The following is a 21,637-nucleotide window of genomic DNA, read 5'->3' on the forward strand; positions in this document are numbered from 1 at the left end:
TGTGTGTGTGTGTAGACACACATGGCGGTATGCATGTACATTGTAGTGGTTTGAATTAAAATGACCCCCATAGACTTTGAATGCTTGGTCCCTAGTGTGTAGAACTAGGAAGGATTAGGAGATGTGGCTTTGTTGGGGGAAGGTGTGTCATGGCGGTGAGCTTTGAGGTTACAAAAGCCCAAGCCAGGCCCAGTGTCCCTCACAGCTACAGCTCAGTGCCATACTTGCTTGCTGCCTTGTTTCCTGCCATGATGGTCATCAACTTACCTTTTGAAACTGTAAGCAAGCCTCCAATTAAATGCTTTTTTAAAATAAGTTGCTTGGGGGCTGGAGAGATGGATCAGTGGTTAAGAATACTGACTGCTCTCCAGAGATCCTGAGTTTAATTCCCAGCAACCACATGGTGGCTCACAACCATCTAGAATGGGATCTGATGCCCTCTCAATTCAGCACCCACATGGCAGCTGACAGCTGTCTGTGACTCCAGTTCCCGCATACCTGACACTCAGTTCTCCGGTACTGCACACATGCACAACAACACCATGCAGTTGAAACACCCACACGTATAAGATTAAGGATAAATAAAATGGTGACGTGTCCCATGAACAGGAAGGAAGGAAGCCGAGCAAATGAAACAAACAATGAAATGTTCTTTGACCCCATAGTCTCAACAGAGGTCCCAAGTCCCAGGTTAGGAGTCCGAGATACATGTCCATGTACACCAAGACACCTGGAATATCACAGTCTATCTTCAGTGTACAAAGTTTAAGTCATTAGTTTACTGCAGAGAGTTCTGTTGACAAAATGAAATAAATAAATGAATACCATCATCCAGTTCCTTTTCTCCAAAAAGAGGAAAAGGAAAACCTGATCCCTAAGGTGTCTATCTATGGTCTGTCTCAGAAAATTTCATGGAAATGAGAACGTATAAGCAACACCATCAAAGGAGGTCTATCCCTGTGAGCTAGGCATGGTGGCACAGCCTTTAATCCCCGCACACTCTAGGTGTTTTTTGGTTTAGAAAGTGCATTTGGTTTCTACTCTAACTCAGACAGTAGCTGGGTCTTTCCCCACTTGCTTCGGTCAGATTTTGTAATCTTACTCCATTAGCTAATAAGAAAAAGATTGACAGACAGGAAGTGAAGGAAGAAGAGGGAGGGGTTACTGTTCTGGGCCATCACATTCCTAGAATAGGCAGTGGACCTTTATGGAAACAAAGATGTACTAGGTGAGGAATATTAAAACATTTGTATAAAAGTCTTACAAGGCAAGGGAAGTAAAAAGATTTTAATTCCTTGTCCTAAACACAACGTTTATAGCACTTGATAGAAAGACTCCTGTTATTTCTTACATGATTCAGAGACTATAGAGGTCTTTGAAGCACAGGAATGTAATTACTTTTCCCACTTTGAGAATGCTTCTGAGGCCCAAGGGCACAGCATATATAAGGTGAATGTAGTTGGGGATCATGGTACATTCCTGTAATCTCCACACTTTGTAGGCCACGCAGGAAGGTCAGCATTTGAGGCCAGTCTGGCTAGCTAAGAAGATGCTGTCTTAAAGTAATCTAAACAGACAAACTATGGCAAATGTCTGTCTCCCAGAATTCTGGAGGCGAAGGCAGGAAGATTAGAAATTCAAGCTCATCCTTGGCTACACGGTAAATTGGAAGCCATTTTGGGCTAAGTCATACCCTGAACCAGGACATGCCAGAGACCTGGGAGGGGGAGAGGTCCCAGAAGGTGTAAGGGGGCAACTCTAGCTGAGATTCCTAGCAGGGGGGATATGAGTCCTGAAGTGGTCACTTCCTGTAGCCAGGCAGAACTTCCAGTGGAAGGATAAGGACAGCAACCCAGCCACAAATCTTTGACCCAAAATGTGCCTACAAGATGGGCAGGGACAAAGAGCAGAGACTGAGGGAATGGCCCACCAATGACTGATGCAAATTGAGACTCATCCTGTGAGCAAGAACCAATCCCTGACACTATTAATGATACTCTGCTATGCCTGCAGACAGGAACCTAGCATAACTGTCCTCTGAGAGGCTCCACCCAGAAGGCAATGGAAAGACATGCAGAGACTCACACCCAAACATTAGATGGAGCTCTGGGTGTTGAGGGCTCGGGGAATCCAAGAGTTGAGAGAAAGATTAAGGGGCCCAAAGAAGACAGGGACTCCACAGGAAGACCAACAGAATCAACTAACCTGGACCCTTTGTGATTTCAGAGACTGAATCACCAAAGAGCAAGCACGGGCTGGACCTAGGCCCCCTGCATATATATAGCAGATGAGCCACTTGATCTTCATGCAGGTCTCCCAAACAACTGGAGCTGGGGCTGTCCCTGAGTCTGTTGCCTGCTTGTGGATGCTGCGCCCCTAAATGGACAGTCTTGTCTGGCCTGGGTGGGAGAAGATGTGCCTACTCCTCCTGCAGGGACTTGATGTGCAGGGGGCGGGGGTGGGGGAGTGACATTTGAGATGGGGGCTTCCCCTTCTCTTTGAGAAGGGGGATGGGGGAAGGACCTGCATAAGGGGGTATTGGGAGGAGAGCGAGAGCTGATATTGGGTTGTAAAGGGAATAAATTTAATAAAAAAATTATTTACTGTAAATTAATTAATTAATTAAATGGAAAGGGCTCAAGATGTGACTTAGTTGTGGAGTGCTTGCCCAGTACCCCAAACCCTGAGTTCTGTCCTCAGCACTGGAGAAACAAAGCAAAACAAAACCCAAAGCAAGAAAGAGCAGATTGACAGGGAAAGGTGCCTGACAGACATCCGGAGCTCAGTCTTTCAGGTACCCATCAAATAAACCTGAACCTGAACCCTGGGCCTCTGGTCTGCAGAAATGTAAGGTCTACAGCATTGAATGTCCAGGTGGGATTGATGTTGGAAAAAAACAACACTTTTTTCTTTTAGTATTTTCCTTGTATTCTTAGTGTTTTTCTATTGATTCAGAACCTGAAATATCCCCAACACCAACTCCTTTGAGAGTACAGATTATATTTATATATGACTTGGAACAACACACACTGGTAGGATTTATAAGTACAGACAATTGGAGTTGGTGATTATTATTTTCTTTCAGTGTGAGGGACCCAGTGCAGGGCGTCCGTGCACACTAAGCAAACACTCTGCCACTGAGCTAACCCCAGCTCCGAGCTTCTGAGTGAGTTATTGAGGTTCCTTGTTTGCCTACTCTCCTGCCTGTCAATCTCTCTGTTATGCGAGAAAATGAAAAGATAAAACTTTCATACTCTTTGTTTGCTCATTTGTTGTGTTTGTTTGAGAAAGGCTCCATGTAGCCCAGGATGGCCTGGAACTGGGAGACAATTTCTGCCCTGCACCACCACCGCAGGTTTTATGCACTGTGCTCTGCTGGCCTACAGAAAAAAAAGCTGCAGGCTATCAGAGGCTATTCAAGACCCAGACTCCTATAAAACAAAACACGGCCCAATGAGACGCATCAGCAGGTAAAGGCATTTGCTACAGGAGCCTGGCAACCTACATGGGAAGATAGAACTGCCTTTCAATATGACCTCCACACAAACACTTTGACATGTGCTCTCGCTCTCTCTCTCTTTCTCTCTCTCACACACTATCAACTGTTGAGGAATATTTAAGAGTTTCATATTTTGGGTTTTTTTAAAGATTTATTTATTTATTGTATGTAAGTACACTGTAGCTGTCTTCAGACACTTTTTCTTCTCGCTCTAGCCCAGCTCACTCCAGCCTGAAGTTTTATTTATTTATTATATGTAAGTACACTGTAGCTGTCTTCATGAACCCCAGAAGAGGGCATTGGATCCCATTACAGATGGTTGTGAGCCACCATGTGATTGCAGGGGAATTAAACTCAGGACCTCTGGAAGAGCAGTCAGTGCTCTTAGCCACTGAGCCATCTCTCCAGCCAGAGAGAGTTTCATATTTTGTAAGACAGTCTTTTCCTTTCATTTTAATCACATATGCCACCAGCTATGACATCTTTACTGTTATGATGTGAAAGCTGCCATGTTGACTCTGTGGATGGATCTATAGCAGCAGCCATCTTCAAAATACTTTTCTACCGGAGAAATATATTTCCTGAAAATGGGTGTGTAAAGGCTTGGGCAAGACAGCAAAGTGAGTAAAGGTATTTGCCACCAAGACCAATGACCTTGTTTCAACCCTGGGACCAGTATGGCAGAAGGGTCTACTGACTCCTTCAAGTTGTCCCCAGGTTTCCATATACACATTGTGGCACACACAAATAGGTAAAATAATAATTTAGTTTAAAAATGGGCATGTCTTCCCTCTTGTAATCCCAGCATCAGTGGAAGCAAGGAGCAACAAGAGACTGAAACCAGTCTGGGCAATATGAGACTTTGTCCCAAAAAAAGACAAAAACAAAAACAAAAAATGGGATATATCCAGGAAAGCTGGCGGAAAGCAGTCCTGAAATCCCAGTATCAGAGAGATACAGGATTCAGGTATTGAATGCCAGCCTCTAACATAGGGAGTTAGAGACCAGGGCTATGTGAATAAGATAGATAGATAGATAGATAGATAGATAGATAGATAGATAGATAGATAGATAGATAGATGGATGGTGAATGTGTGCAGATGAGTTTTGAGTTTGAGTCTATTCTCCTTAGCGTCTCTAAACCAGTGGCCATGCTTGTTCATAACTCCTGAATGAGCTGGAGCTTGTCCAACCACAACACAGAATTCTGCATCGGGGTGGAGGACAGTGTGATCCCCTTTTTTCTGTCTTCCGTTGCTATAGCCACAACCAATGGTGATGGCCGGGGGATCCACACCCTGCTTTGTTTTTCCTGCCTATAATGCATTGCTCTGAGGAGTCCCTACCCACAATGGGGACAAATCACCCAGTGGTCATCTGTGCTTACCTGTGAGGGTCAGGGATGTGGCCCACCACAGGCCTAGCCTCCTGGAGCCTGTGTTTATCTCCAGGAAATAACACAACAAACAGACAAACAAAAGTCCCTATCGTTGGCTCTTGAATATCTGTCTTTTCCAGTACACTAGCAAACTTCCAGCCAAGGAATGCTGCTAAATACACCCTAAATAAACTGCTTCTATTTCTATCATTTAAAACATTTTTTTTCCTGCTGGAGGGATGGCTCAGCAGTTAAGAGCAAATGCCTGCTCTTCTGAAGTTCCAGGGTTTGATACCCAAGATCCACAGGTAGCTCACAACTATCTGTAACTAAGGTTTCAGGACATCCCACACACTCCTCTGACTTCTGTGGGCACTGTGCACACACACGATGCACAGACATACAGGCAAAACACCCACATGCATAAAATAAACAACAATAATAAAAGCAATTTCCCCTATGGTTTAAGATTATAATTTCCTCATGTAGGTGACTTCTGAAACATGACTTTTTTTCCCCTCTCAACACTGGAAATGGAGTCCTGGTCCTCTAAACAGCAGTCAGTGCTCTCAATCACTGAGCTCTTAGCCAATTCTATTGCGGAAGCACAACTTCAGGGGTGGGCGAGGGTAGAGATACGCATCTTTATCATCTAATTTTTTTATCATCCAATTTTTTAAATTTTTTTAAAAAATATTTATTTATTTATTATATGTAAGTACACTGTAGCTGTCTTCAGACACTCCAGAAGGGAGCATCAGATTTCATTACAGGTGGTTGTGAGCCACCATGTGGTTGCTGGGATTTGAACTCAGGACCTTTGGAAGAGTAGTCGGCGCTCTTAACCACTGTGCAATCTCACCCTATCATCCAATTTTTATTGTTTTAAATTATGCGCATGTGTCTGTATCTGTGTGGCAGTATATGCCCATGGTATGGGGGATACATTGTATGGGGGATACATGGTATAAATGGTATGGAGAATACATAGTGTGGGGGATACATGGTATACATGGTATGGGGTTACATAGTATGGGGGATACATGGTATAGGGGATACATAGTATGTGGGGGATACATGGTATGGGGGATATATGGTATGGATGGATAGATACATAGTATGGAGGGATACAGTATGTGGGGGATACATGGTATGAGGGGATACATGGTCTTTTAGGGTTTTACTGCTGTGAACAGACATTATGACTAAGGCAACTCTTTTTTTTTCTTTTCTTTTTTCTTTTTATTAGATATTTTCTTTATTTACATTTCAAATGCTATCCCCTTTCCTGGTTTCCCCTTCAAAAACCCCCTATCCCCTCCCCAGACCAAGGCAACTCTTATAAGGACAACATTTAATTGGGGCTGGCTTACAGGTTCAGAGGTTCAGTCCATTATCATCGAGGTGAGAACATGGCAGCATATAGGCAGGCATGATTCAGGAGGAGCTGAGAGTTCTACATCTTCACCTGAAGGCTGCTAGCACAATACTGGCTTCCAGACAGCTAAAATGAGGGTCTTAAAGCCGACACTCATGTACCTACTCCAACAAGGTCACACCTACTCCAACAGGGCCACGCCTTCTAATAGTGCTACTCCATGGCCGAGCATATACAAACCATCACACATGGAATTGGGGGATAAATGCTATGGGGGACACACAGTATAGGGGTATACATGGTATGGAGTAACTGTGGTATTTTCAGGGTTTGAAGCCTAATGGTTAGCATTAACTGTCAGTGTGGCAGGATCTAGGATCTCCTTGGAGAAGGGCCCCTGGGCATACCCGTGGATGACTCTCGTTTATGTTAACTGATGTGGAAAGAGCTGATGTAATTGTGACTGGGACCATTCCCTGGGCAGAAGACCCTGGACTGTAGACAGTGAAGAGAACCTGACGGAGCACTAGTTTGCATCCTTGTCCCTGATAGTGAGTGTGATGGGACAGGCTGCTGCCTAATTGGCCACCATGACGGGCTGTGCGCTGAAATACAAACTAAAATAAACCCTTTATCTCAGGAGGTGATTTTGTCAGAGTATTTTATCACAATAGGAAAAGAAACTAAGACCCAGGGTCACCTTAATCAATGGCATACCAACTACCAGCTTTTTACAGTGTCCTTTGTCCGGATCACCAGGTTGCCACTTACCAAGGAGGGCCAGGCATTGCCCCAACTCACTTTATTTTTGCATCTGTGACCTGTTATTACTTTGAGCCATTGCCTCCTCGGCTTTCTTCAGATTCCAGGCTTAGTGACTGTTGTAGACACTCCTCTCCTCTGGCACCAGCCTGAACCTACAGAAGCAGGCCTGAAATAATGATGAACAAGGTTACCTACCGGCTGAGACTGCTTCTGTATTCATCCTGCTTGCCCATGGCTTGTATCTCATCCTTATACAACCCCGGGGACTTTTGGTAGCACCTTAGAAAGACAAACTTCCAGTCACTACTTGCCTCACTGCTATGGAAACAACTGTCTGAACCGCCAGGCCTTCTGTGACATGTGACCTCTGAAACCACGAGCAGAAATAAACTTCTCTTCCCTCATTTGCTGCCGGGGATTTTTTGTCATGGAGATAAGAAAAACAGTAGCTTTGAGCTAAGCATGTTCCAAAGTGTATCTGTCATTTTTTTCTTGTTAAACATCACCTTAAACTAAGCATGTTCAAGAATGTGCTCACCCGGGCTGGAGAGATGGCACAGCCGTTGAGAGCACTGACTGCTCTTCCAGAGGTCCTGAGTTCAAATCCCAGCAACCACATGGTGGCTCACAACCATCTGTAATGGGATCTGATGCCCTCTTCTGCTGTGTTTGAAAACAACTACAGCCGGGTGTGGTGGCACACGCCTTTGATCCCAGCACTTGGGAAGCAGAGGCAGGCAGATTTCTGAGTTTGAGGCCAGCCTGGTCTACAAAGTGAGTTCCATGACAGTCAGGGCTACACAGAGAAACCCTGTCTCAAAAACACCAAAAAAACCAAACAAACAAAAAAGAAAAAACAAAAACAAAAAACAGCTACAGTATACTTATATACATAAAATAAATAAATAAATCTTAAAAAAAAAAAAAGAACGTGCCCACCCGAAATGATTCCCTATATGAATAGGCACAGAATCCCCCAGTAAAAGCTTTCCTTTGAAGACAACATTGCTTTGGAAATGATATTCATGAACTTTTTCCTAATCCTTTATCTCTTAGCTATGTTATCTCTGTCTTTGCACTCATAGTGATGCAAACATACCATGCTTGGTTATAGCTGAGTTGTGCTTCTAGTCTAGGACCATAGTCCCCATACTAAGCCATTGGTTATAAATATTTCAAGGTTGATTATGCCAACTGTTTTCCAGAAAGAGTGTATCAGTATTGACCCCCTGACTGTGACCCCAGCTACTGGGAGGCTCAGGGAAGCTCCAACATGGTTTCCTCCCACATCAGTGCATCTTCATCTGTCTCCAACTCAAATTAATCCACATGCCAAAGTAGTTTAGTTGTGACCCCAGCTATTGGGAGGCTCAGGGAAGCTCCAACATGGTTTCCTCCCACATCAGTGCATCTTCATCTGTCTCCAACTCAAATTAATCCACATGCCAAAGTAGTTTAGGTGAGGGTAGACTATTATGATCGAAACATAAGTAACAGGACCCGACTGTGGCTAATGTTATGTGGAAAAAAGGAATTCTTTGGAGGGTGTTGAAGTGTTCAAAGTCGTGATAAAACAGCTGGGCCTCCAAGCCTTAGAAAAGAACAAAAAGCAGCCGGGCGTGGTGGCGCACGCCTTTGATCCCAACACTTGGGAAGCAGAGGCAGGTGGATTTCTAAGTTCGAGGCCAGCCTGGTCTACAAAGTGAGTTCCAGGACAGTCAGGGCTACACAGAGGAAACCCTGTCTGGAAACCTGCCCCCCCCCCCAAAAGAACAAAAAGCAGTTGTGCTGGAGAACGCCTAGAATCTCTCAGCACTCAGAAGTTAGGAAGAAGACGAGGAATCCAAGGTTACACAAGGTGAGTCTGGAGTCAGTCTAGGCTACAGGAGTCCTATGACGAAGAGTGAGGGTGAGGGTGAGGGGGAAGAGGTCAGGACCAGACCAGCTTCCTCCCCAAGTCTGCTCAAAGAGAACAGGGCACATCTTGCCCTTGTTTCTGTTGTGGAAACAAACACCAGGACCAAAAGTAACTCATGGTAGAAAGGGTTTATGTGGTTACAAGTCTGAATCATAGGCCATCATCAAGGAAGCTGGGGCAGGCACTCACCGGAAGAACTCAGCAGAACAGAGACGGGCACCCCAGAGGAACACAGCCCGATGGCTTGCACCCCGTGGCTTGCTAACCCTGATTTCTTATGCCACCCAGGAAGAGACACTGCTGGCAGTGGTCTGAGCCCCCACCTCTGTTTAAATTTTGTTACTTAGCCCTGCAGTGGTGGCACACACCTTTAATCCCAGCAATTAGGAGGCAGAGGCAGGCAGATCTCTGAGGCCAGCCTGGTCTACAGAGTGAGAGTTACAGGATTGACAGAGAAATCCTGTCTCTGAAAACAAAAATAAAAACAAAAACAACTTTTTAAAGTACTTACTTGTGTTTGTGTAGCAGGGCTACAGATGGCTATCAGATTCCCTGAGCTCGGGGTTAAAGGCAGTTGTGAGCTGCCTGCTGTGTGTGCTGGGGATTAAGCTCGATTCTTTGCAGGGATAGTGTGTGCTCTTAACCACTGAGCCATCTCTCCAGCCCAAGCCCTCTCACATCAATCACTAATCAAGAAAATGGCCTATAGGCTTGCCGACAGGACACTCTGGACCAGTTATTTTCTCAACTGAACTGCCTTCTTCCCAGACGGCTCTAGCTGTGTCATGGTGACCAGACAATTACAAAAACTAGCCAGTGAAGACTGACGACTTGAAGTGAGTCGCTAGAACCTACAAGAGAAGGAGATGCCTGACTCCTCACTGTTGTTCTCTGCTGGACACACTAGGGCAGTGGCTTTTCTTTTTGTTCCTGCCTTGGCACAGGTTGATTGCTAACTCAGCATCATAGATGATTCAGTTGGCCAGAGGTCTTTATAAAGTCGGCAAAAAAAAGAAAAGAAAAGAAAAGAAAAGAAAAGAAAAGAAAAGGGAAAAAAAAGGAAACCTTCTATCCTACAATACGTATTGCTGAGAAGAGACGCCATGACTGTGGCCAGGCTGGCCTCAAACTCAGAAATCCGTCTGCCTCTGCCTCCCGAGTGCTGGGATTAAAGGTATGTGCCACCACGCCCCAGCTAACTGTGGCAACTCTTATAAGCAATCATTTAACTAGGAGCTGGCTGCTTACAGTTCAGAGGTTTGGTCCATTATTATCAAGCATGGTAGCAAGTGGGCAGACACGGTGCTGGAGAGGAGGCTGAGAGTTTTACATCCAGATCAGAAGACAGCAGGAGGAGTGAAACACCAGGCCTGGCTTGAGCATCTGAGACCTCAAAGTCCACTCCCAGTGACACACTTCCTCCAGCAAGGCCACATCTCCCAGTAGTGCCATTCCCTATGGGCATATGGGGGCCATTTTCATTCAAACCACCTCGTCTCTCTGGTGTCTATTTGCTTCGTGAAAGCAGGCATGCCCTCCGTGAACTGGTGAGCATGATCCTTATATTTTTAAATGATCCTTAACAGATTTAAATCTGTTTCTGTTCGTGATCTTTTGGGGGCCTTCTGAAGTCAATTAATGTCCCTGTTCGGTTTCTCTTTGTTGGGGTAAGAATCTAGGACAAGGGATAGATTACCAGCTCTGTGGTAAAATGCAAAAAGGTGATTGGAGAGAAGATGGGTAAATTGTGTTCCGTTCTCTCTTATTTTTTATAGACGTGGTTTTTATGTAGCCCTGGCTGGCCTGGAACTTGCTATGTAGACCAGGCTGGCCTCCAATTCATAAAACTTCACCTGCCTCTGTCTCCCAAGTATTGGAAATAAACTTTGATTTATCCCCACTATCTGTCTTGAAAATTAAAAAAAAAAAAAAAAGCCATCCCATAGTGGTATCTGGCTTGAGCCTTTTGAAAAATCTCCAGAAAGAAAAATTATCATTGCCATTCAGTGAAGGGGGATCTTGAGCCTCAGAGGTCAGGCAACACAAAAGCCAGTGAATAAATGTCAGAGGCAGGACAAAAAACAAATAGTTGCTCAACCCATTTTTTCTTTCTCTCAAAACCCTGCTTCAGGGACACAGTTCACTGTCCGTTGTGGTGGGATCAATACTAGAAATGGCCCACCACAAAGCAAGAAGTTGTCCCAGGCATAGGCCATTATATAACGGCCTTATGTCCCTCTGGGTCTTCATAACGCCTTGTAGACGGTTTTTAATCCCAATCTGGAGGTTCCCTACCTTTGACCATTTAGTTTCCAGATAAAAGACACGCACAGCCTTTATATTTACAATAAGCTTTAATCAACACTAGTAGAACTAGGCAGATAACTACTGTCTATACTATTAAAATCTATTTCCTCTTGACAGCCCCAAGTTATTACTTTGTTTCATCTGGGCTGCTCCTAACTCCAACTGGCTGGCCCTCCTGCTTTCCTGACTGCTAACCCAAGGTGACCTTTTCTTCCTCTTCCCCTTCTTCCTTCCCTCTGGTTCTCCTCCAACCCCCCACCCGACCCCCACCCCAGGCCCGGGAACCCAAAACCCGCCTATGTCTCTCTCTTTTGCCCAGCTATTAGCTGTGGATATCTTTATTCACCAATCAGAAATAACTTGGGGGCAAGGTCACAAAGGTCACTTGGGTTCTTGTGCACCCTCATCTCTAGGGCAACCAGCTCTGGAGGAACCAGAATTAGCATTGGAATACAAGCAGCATGAGGCCAACCCACTATAAAGCCTCTTTGTCCACAACCAGTGCCAAGAGGTTGCTCTGATCCTAGATACTTCAGAACAGCTGAGGTTATGGGGCACACCTGCACTCTGGCACTCGAGAGGAAAAACAAGAGGTCTAGGCTAACCTAGAAACATACCAGAAATCCCCTCCCTACACACACAAAATGCTCCATCTATATTTATCAATACGAGTATCTCTTCAGAGCTAATTGGAGACCTGTGGAGGGGTGGGGATTGTTTTTTTTAAGACAGGATTTCTCTGTGTAGACATGGCTGACCTGGAATTCACTCTGTAGACCAGACTGGCCTTGAACTCAAAATATTGGCCTGCTTCTGCTTCCCAGGTGCTGGGATTAAATGTGTGAGCCACCATTGCCCATCATTCTACTACTCTTAACTAACTTGATCGAATCAAAATCCAACAGTAATCATATCTCGGGTTTCTAAGTCAAGTCTTATTGCTATTGGGTATGTTGTCTAATAGTTTTCCAATTTTTGAACTTACTATGTAATCCAAGTTGACCTAAAGCTCACAAACTTTCTCTCTTAGCCTCCAAAGTGATGGTTTCTCAACCATGGTTGCTGTAGTTGCCAATTAAGCTCTTCTCTAACCCACCAGTAGCAGCATGTATGAATTCCTTGCTACCCGCCCCAATGTTCTGGGTTCCCTAATGAAAGACACACACACACACACACACACACACACACACACACACAGAGAGAGAGAGAGAGAGAGAGAGAGAGAGAGAATGTATTCTTCAATCAATTATCCTCAATAAACAGGCCAGCTTAGCAAGAGTGGAGTTGCAGGAAGAGACAAAAAATGAAACTAACTTAGAAAATTGTAGAAGAAGGCAATGGTATACTACAGCATTTGTGGGAAAGAGTGTCAAGCTGCAGCACTTTGCCCAAGCAATCAGACTGAGTGATTCAGGATTCAGACTGTGTGCTCTCTCTTTCTCCCTCACTCCTTTCTCCTCTCCTCTCCTCTCCTCTCCTCTCCTCTCCTCTCCTCTCCTCTCCTCTCCTCTCCTCTCCTCTCCTCTCCTCTCCTCCCTTCCCCTCCCCTCCCCTCCCCTCCTGCCCTCTCTCTCTCTCTCTCTCTCTCTCTCTCTTCCTTCCTTCCTTCCTTCCTTCCTTCCTTCCTTCCAAAGCTCTTTCCCTTCTGTCTCTCCACTCACAGTGTGGCTATATGAGGATTAAACTGCTGTGGATTGAATTTCTCTAATGACTTGAAAGGCCATCTGTACCCTGCTTTGATGCACAGGGTCCCACTCTGTCCAGGGAACTGCACACTGCCCTACTAGGCATTTCTTCCTGTCACAAATCACCATCCCATCCCATCTGGCTATGGGTTCCGGTGCTGTCAGAGAGAGTGGGGTGTGGAGAGGGAACTCTAGACAGAAATCCTCCTCCCCTGCTGTGGTGTCCCTGATACCCTAGGGACAGGAAATCATCAGAGGACCATGTGACATGAGCCATCCTTGGCTAGCAACCAACATCCAAGAGTTGTATCTGTGTGGAAAGCTACCATGGCTGATGGGTGAGGCGTTTTCCCTCCCAAGGAGACTTGTGCGGTTTTATCTCCTCTCCTCAGACCTGACTGAGGCTCAAGGCTGAGTCATTAGGGTAGGCTTGGGGATATTTTTGTTATGTTTAGGTACAAGTTATGAAAGAACTCTGATAGACTTTCAGTGTGTTGATCTGAACAAAATTCATTCTGTGGGGTGAAAAATCATGAGAACTGAGTTCTCAGCTTTGTTAGAATGTGCTGAACTAGAGGCTGTTGGGAAGGATAAGAACACTGATTTAAATGAGCATATAGGTTATTTTATTTTATTTTGTCTTTGGGCAGGAATTTCCTCTACCTTTCCTCTACTCTTGCCCACCCTCTCTAGAATATGAGGAAGGAAGAAACAGCTAGGAAGGAAGACCAGGAATGGGAAGAGGGTTATCTGTCTTTCTCATCACCTTTCCTCCACATGTCTTACTGCTCCCTCCAGCCAGCCATTTCAGTGTGGATCGGCAGCCTAACTAACCCTCCTCCCCTCCAGGCACACAGAGTGCACTATGAACTGGAATAAGGCACACATCTCAGTTCAAAGCTTGCAGCTAGCTGGGTGCAAAGTTCAGAGGGTGAGGCTTGAACTTAGGTCCTTGTGCATGCTAGGCAAGCTCTCTTACCGCTGAACTACATTCTCAGGCCGCGCAGAAGTCGGCTCTGTGCCTTTCACATAGAAATCAGAGGCAGAGGGACCTCCAGAGATATGCAAATCTAACAATTTAATTTATAGGCAAGAGACTCTGATTCATCCTTCTTCCAAGATGACTGCCCTTTCACCCCAGGGACAGGGGTGGGACAGTTCTAGATGGATATAGTGGGGTGTCATCGATGGGGTTTTAGAGTTAGGGTTCAACTTGTGTTAGAAAGCCAATGCTGTTGGCTAGGTGTAGTAGCCCGTGCCTGTGAATTATTAAGAAAACTGCTAGGGCTGGTGAAATGGCTCAGTGGACAAAGGCCACTTACAGCCAACCCTGACCTGAACTCAATTCCTGCAACTTATGCAGTGAAAGTGAAGAAGTGATCTCCACAAGTTGTCCTCTGGTCACCACGACCACACACATATAAAAATAGGTAATGCGTAAATAACATCTATTTATATAAACATATACTCATATACTTATATGGTATTTGTTGTTATGTATATATATATTATTAAAAAATAAATATATTTATAAAGATTAGCTAGCTAGCTATTGTACCTCTGGTTCCCTAGACCCAGGAGTTCCAGAAACACATAGTGAGATTGATACAGAAAGTTATTTTTTTTTCTTGAACACAGTAAGTTTTGGTTTTCATTTTGGTTTTGAAATAATATGTAGCCCAAGCTGGCCATGAGCTTCTGACCATCCTTCTTCTGTTCCCTGGGGGCTGGAATTGCAGACATGACCTTCCAACTCTCAGGTTTGGTTTGTTTTTTAGTATAACGGACAGGCTTTCCTCGTGTTTCCCAGGCTGTGCTCAAACAGTCGTCCCACCTCAGCCTCCCGAAGAGCTGCTGCGACCCGACCGCCGTGATATCTTACTAGGCAAAATAAAGTTGTTGAAATGAAATGTTTTATTTAACACACCATCTCTTCTTCTCTTCCTGATCAAAGACAAAAAACAAATGACATAGACAGCCACTCACTTCCGGTGGCCTTGAGACTTCAGCCACTCTGCAACCTAACTTCTTTCTATAGATTTGGGAGCTGAGGAATAGTTTAATCTTCTATCCTCTGTAATTATTAACATGTTGAATGAGGCAAATACATATAGGTATACATATACTCCTCTATTTAGGATGCGGTTACACCAGCTATATCCATTATAAATTTAAAATGTAGGATCAAAAGTACATTTAAACTGAGCAGTGGTGGTACATGCCTTTAATCCCAGTACTTGGGAGGCAAAGAGAGGTAAATTTCTGAGTTCAAGGCCAGCCTGGTCTACAGAGTGAGTTCCAGGACAGCTAGATCTACACAGAGAAAACCCTGTTTTGAAAAACAAAACCAAGGGCTGGAGAGATGGCTCAGTGGTTAAGAGCACTGACTGCTCTTCCGAAGATCCTAAGTTCAAATCCCAGCAGCCACATGGCTGCTCACAGTCATCTGTAATGAGATCAGACTCCCTCTTCTGGGGTGTCTGGAGACAGCTACAATATACTTACATATATTAAATAAATAAATCTTTGGAGAAAGCGGGGCCAGAGAGAGAAGAAAAAAGTGTCTGAAGACAGCTACAGTGCATTTACATATAATAAATAATTAAATAAAAACCAAAGATAAACAAATGAAAACAACCCCCCCCCCAAAAAAAAACACAAACAAACAAAAAAGTGCATTTAAGGATTTCAACACTGAGGCTGGGCAGTGGGGGTAGACAGCTTTAACCCCAGTCCTTGGGAAGCAGAAGCAGGTACATCTCGGAGTTTGAAGCCATCCTGGTCTACAGAGTGAGTTCCAGGACAGCCAGGGACACACAGAGAAACCCTGCTTCGAAAAACCATAAATAAATAAATAAATGCATACATCTCAACACTGGCATCCAGTGCCACGGCTCACCTAGCACTTGGAGTCTTGGAGATAGGAGCAGGAGACTCAAGGGCACCAGGTCAAGTCTAGAGAGATGGCTCAGTGGTTAGAAGCACTTGTTGCTCTTACAGAGTACCCTGGTTTGATTTACAGCAGCAGCTCACGATCATATGTAACCTCAGTCCCAGGGGACCCAATGCTCTCTTCTTATTTGGGCACCAAACATTTATATGTACACACACATTACATGAAGGCAAGATACTCAGGCCCCCCAAATAATAAATGAATCTAAAAGTAGCTTAAAAATAACTATAGAAATTGGTTCTTAAAAAAAAAGAGTTATAAGTTATTCTTTTGTATATATCTAATTTGAGGCCAGCCTGTGCTACATGAAACTATCAAAAACAAAGAAAAACAGACTGGTAAGAGATGACTTAGAAGGGAAAGGCACTTTCCTCCAAGACTCATGAACTGAATCTGAGCGTAGCTACCGAGCACAGTGTTTCAGTTGTTTGCCCCTTGATCATGTGGCTGACTGGGAACTGTAGCTCCCTGCCACTGTGTCAGAGCTACAACAGAGGATTGTACTCAGTACCACAAGCTCAGAAAAAAAATCCAAAGTCCAAGTATTAGCCCTCCCTCCCTTTTCCTATCTCTACCTCCTTCCCTTCCTTTTTTTTTTTTTTTTTTTTTTTTTTTGTTAAAAGAGTCTAGGTGTGGGTTCGATGTATTGATGCACACCATGTGAGTTACAGAACGTTGTAAGTCATCATGTAGGTACTGAGCCCACATTCTCTGGAAGAGCAACAAGTATTCCTAACCACTGAGCCATCTCTTCAGACCCTCTTCGGCAGTTCCCCCCCCCCCCGCCCCCCAGGAAGAGGAGGAGGGTCAGGGTTTTGCTATATAGCTCAGGTTACCCTTGAACTCAACATATTCCTGCCCAAGTCTCCCAAGTCCTGGGATTACAATGTGCCACCACACCTGGTTCTAAGAGGGTTTCTGGTGAACAGCTGTTGTTTTTATGCCACCATAGAGCCAAAAAGGAAAAAGGAAAAAGGAATAATGCCAGCCATACCAATAAAAGTCAGAACTACCAGTATTTGGTCTTGTTCTCAGTTCTTTTTTTTTTTTTTTGGTTTTTCGAGACAGGGTACCCCTGGCTGTCCTGGAACTCACTCTGTAGACCAGGCTGGCCTCGAACTCAGAAATCCCCCTGCCTCTGCCTCCCGAGTGCTGGGATTAAAGGCATGCGCCACCACGCCCGGCTTGTTCTCAGTTCTTGACATAGAATCAATATCTCTCTCTCTCTCTCTCTCTCTCTCTCCAACTCTTAGCTCCACCTCCCTTTTCCATGTCCAATCACAGGCCTCCTGCTGCATTAATATCTTAATGTACTTGGACAGGGAAAATCCTGCCACATCAGAACACTTAAGATTTTGGACACAGAGCTCCTGGAGAGTTGGGAGGGAGGAGAACTCCTCGTTTTAATGAGGTGACTGTTGGAGAAGGAGTGCTGGAGCCCAGAAAGACAAAGCCATATGACATGTGTGGACTGTTCAGCTCTGCCTCCCACTTTCTAGACAGGATTGAAGGGCTGGAGAGACACTCAGCCGTCAATCATATCTAAGCGGTAAATCCTCCCTCAATCACAATGGTGTGTAGGAGAAACAGCTGATTCCACAAGGTCATAGGTCCAATCCCTTGTAATATAACAAACATACAAACAAGTTTTTTTTTTAAATAACAGATACATAATGTTGCATGATACAGTATGGGCTTTGAAAGCTGAGAGTCTCATATGGCTCTTGGGATCCTTTTCCTCCTACTGGGTTGCCTTGTCCAGCCTTGGTAAGAGAGTTCATGCCTAGCCTTATTGTAGTTTGTTATAACATGGTCGGTTGACATCCCTGGGAGGCCTGCTTCTTTCTGAAGGGAAATGGAGGAGGAGGAATGGATCTGGGGGAGAGGAGAAGTGGAGGGTGGGAACTGGGAGGAGTGGAGAGAGGGGAATTGTGGTTGGAAAGTATTGAAAACAAGCAAAAATGAATTTATTATTTTGTGAGTGTGAGTGTTTTGCCTGTCTATCTATGCACCATGTGTGTGCAATGTCTACCAGGCCAGAAGAGGGTCCCCTAGAACTGAAGTTATACACATTTGTTGGTGATGTGAATTGAACGTAGGTCCTTTGGAGGAGCAGCCAATACTCTTACCTGCTGAGACACTGCTCTAATCTCAGGGTTGGGTTTTGTTTTTCTTCCTTTACTATCCATGCTGCCTAGTGGCTAGGAATGTTACATAACCTCTCTGAGCTGTTCTCAAGGATAGTAATCCCTACTACAGGGACCATGGTGAGGAGCATGTGAGTAGGTCTGTGTGTGTGTTACTTCACACATATACTAGGTTATTATGAAAGTGATTGACTTTCTTCCCCTGGCTTTCAAAATGTATCTAGTTCCTTTTATTTTTTTTCCTAGTAATATACTTTGATTTTTTTTTTTTTTTGAACTAGGGTGTCTCCTTGTACTCTATGCCTGTCCTGGAACTCACTCTGTAGACCAGGCTGTCCCAAACTCAGAGATCTGCCTGCCTCTCCCTCCCAAGTGCTGGGACTAAAGGTGTGCACCCACATTGTCCAGTCCTGATTTTTCTTTCCAGGAAACTCTCCTTCTGTGTCTGCATTTTTACAATGTGAAGTTTCACCACGTGTCTTTTTTACCAGCATAGATGCATATGCACCATGGTCATGCCTGATGCCCATGGAGGCCAAAAGTGGGTGGTATATCATCTGGAACAGCAGTGAGCTGCCTGATGGATGGTAGGACACCAAAGCTGGCTACTCTGGGAGAGCAGCCAGTGCCTTTAACTATTGAGCCATTGCCCCAGCAATCTGCACTGTGTATCTTTAAACTCACTATCTGTGTGGCTCAAGCTGGCCTTGAACTCATTATCTATACATCCCAGGCTAGCCTCAAAGTCACTAGTACTGGGATTCCAGGCAGGTGTTAGCACATCTAGTTCTCTTTCTGAACACTGGAATTATGGAAATGTCAGTCAAGATGTCCTGTTACTAAGATTCCAAAACAAACAAACAATGCCCAACTGCTCTGGTTAAGTGATGTATGACTGTTAGGCCAGCCACGTACTTGATTTCTGTTATCTTAATCCTTTTCAGAGTAAAATAGTGACCAAAAAAGATTGGAATTGATTCATCCCAAGTATTAACCTTAAGAGTTCTTGGTTTATTTAAAGATTTTTAAAAAAGATTTATTTATTATTATATCTAAGTACACTGTAGCTGTCTTCAGACACACCAGAGGAGGGCATCAGATCCCATTACAGATGGTTGTGAGCCACCATGTGGTTGCTGGGAATTGAACTGGGGACCTTCGGAAGAGCAGTCAGTATTCTTAACCGCTGAACCATCTCTCCAGCCCCCTATTTAAAGATTTTTATTGTATGTGAGTACACTGTAGCTGTCTTCAGACACATGAGGAAAGGGCATCAGATTCCATTAGAAATGGTTGCAAGCCACCATGTGGGTGCTGGGAATTGAACTCAGGACCTCTGAAAGAACAGCTGGTGCTCTTAACCACTGAGCCATCTCTCCAGCCCCCTATTTTAAAATATTTTATTCCCAGTTTTTGAGATAGAGTCTTATTCTGTAGCCCTGGCTGTCCTGGAACTCACTATATAGAACAGATTGGCCTCAAACTCACAGAGTTCTGCCTGCTTCTGCCTCCTGAGTGCTAGGATTGAGTGTCACCACAGCTGGTTGTTTTTTACTTTATTTATTTTGCATTGCTGGAGATGAAACCTATGTCCTTATATGTGCTATCAAGTGCCCTAATCCAGTCCTTCTTAAAATATTATTATTGTATGTGTATGGGCACAAACATGCAACAACCCACACGTGAAGGTTAGAAGACAGCTTTCAAAGCTAACTTTCCTTCCACCATGTGACCCAGGGAACAAGCTCAGGTCCTCAGGCTTGCAGGGCAGGGACTTGTACCTGCTGAACAAGAGTGGGGTGCATCAGGATGCTCTATCTTCTTTTCCTTCCTTCTTCCCAAAAGAGCATCTTATAGCTTAGGTTGGCTTCAAAGTTGCTACATAGCTGAAGATGACCTGGAGTTCCTGATCCTCCTGCCTCTACCACAAGAGTGCTGAGATTACAGGCATGTGGTCACTGAACTGAGTTTATGACAGTGCTAGCAATCGAAAGCCAGGGTTTGTAAATACTCTACTAGCTGAGCTATATCCCTAGAACTCCCTTTATGAGTGTGTGTGTGTGTGTGTGTGTGTGTGTGTGTGTAGGGGTGCCCATGGAGGTCAGAAAAGGGTGTTAGATTCCCTTCAACTAGATTTCTGGGCAGTTGTGAGCTGCATGACATTGGCTGATATTGGTTCAGGGAACTGAACTTGGGTCCTCTAGAAGAGCAGCAAGCACTTTTAACTGCTGAACCATCTCTCCAACCTGTTTCTTGTTTTTGACACAGTGTTCCATGTAGCCCAAGCTGGCTTCAAACTTGCTATGTATCCATATAGCCAAAGATAACCTTGCATTTCTGATCTCTGTGCCTGTACCTTTCAAATTCTGGGATTATACTTCACTTCCACTGAGAAAATGTTCCCATTAGATTGGCCTGAGGCCCAAACCTGTGGTAACTTTTGTGATTGATGCTTAATGTGGGAGAGCCCAGCTCACTGTAGGCAGTTCTGGCCCTAGGTGCTATAAAAAAGCAGGCTGAGGGGCTGGAAAGATGCTCAGTGGTTAAGAACATTGGCTGCTCTTCCACAGGACTCAGGTTCTATTCCCAGTACCCACATGATGGCTAACAACCATGTGTAACCATGTGTAACACCAGTTCCTTGGGATCTAATGCCCTCTTCCGGCTTTCACTGGCATTGTATATACATGGTATAGGCCTACATGCAGGCAACACACACACAAATACAAATAAATAAATCTTAAAATAGAAAGCAAGGAGCTGGGCGTGAAGGTACATGACCTTAATCCCAGCACTCAGGAAGCAGAGGCACACTGATCTCTGGGACTTCAAGGCCAGCCTGGTCTACAAAGCAAGTTAACACAGAGAAACCCAGTCTTAAACCCAACTTAACCCAACCCAACCCAACAACAGGGCAAGCAGGCTGAACAAGCCATGAAGAGCAAGCCAGGAAGTAGCACTCTTCCATGGACTCTGTATCAGTTCCAGCCTTCAGATTTCCACCCTGGCGTCCCTCATTGATGGACTTATAAACTATGAGGTGAAACAAAACCTTTCCTCTTCAAGCTGCTTTTGGGCATCGTGTTTATCAGAGAAATAGGAAACCTAAGACAGCCACCACCAGGCTTCCATTTTCCATAGCCTGGAGGCCACGCTGTTTATTAAGACTGGACACGCCCCAGGTCCTGCTGCTGGGTCTCTTTTTTCATTATTCTGCATCAGGTACTTGTGAAGCTGATCATAGTAGCCATGCTCCAATCCACCTCTTTGGTATATGGGTTATTTTGAACTGGAGCCAAATGAGAGTTCACAGATGCAGAAAGAATCCCTGTTGGAGCTCCCTTCATCAACTGAAGGAAGACAGTTTGGAGACAGGAGGATGACCTTGAGCCCATTTCCCTGAGGAGATCTTTATCACCAAGGAGGCAGGCAGCTGACAGAGGTGGATTAGCAGACAAACCTTCCCAAACGAACTCCTTGGTAAAGTTATGAAGCTTGATAATTTACAGTGTTGAAGTAAGAATACAGCAAGCCAGGTAACTTCATGGTTCTAGGGTAAATTGAGGAAATCCCTCTGAGAGGCCTTGCAGTGTGGCATTGGCGCTCT

At 44.7% G+C, this 21,637-nt stretch overlaps 1 long non-coding RNA gene across 1 annotated transcript in view; it reads left to right on the forward strand.

The window, feature by feature from the left end:
• Gm46891 (predicted gene, 46891) overlaps positions 1–3,256 on the forward strand; it is a 6,946-nt gene extending 3,690 nt beyond the window's left edge. Inside the window, exon 2 of the long non-coding RNA NR_168697.1 lies at positions 2,227–3,256. This is a non-coding gene — a long non-coding RNA (predicted gene, 46891). The remainder of the gene's footprint in view (positions 1–2,226) is intronic.
• The last annotated feature ends 18,381 nt before the right edge of the window (positions 3,257–21,637 follow it).

This window comes from Mus musculus, chromosome 4 (assembly GCF_000001635.26).
Source record: "Mus musculus strain C57BL/6J chromosome 4, GRCm38.p6 C57BL/6J".
In the NCBI taxonomy this organism is placed as follows: domain Eukaryota; kingdom Metazoa; phylum Chordata; class Mammalia; order Rodentia; family Muridae; genus Mus; species Mus musculus.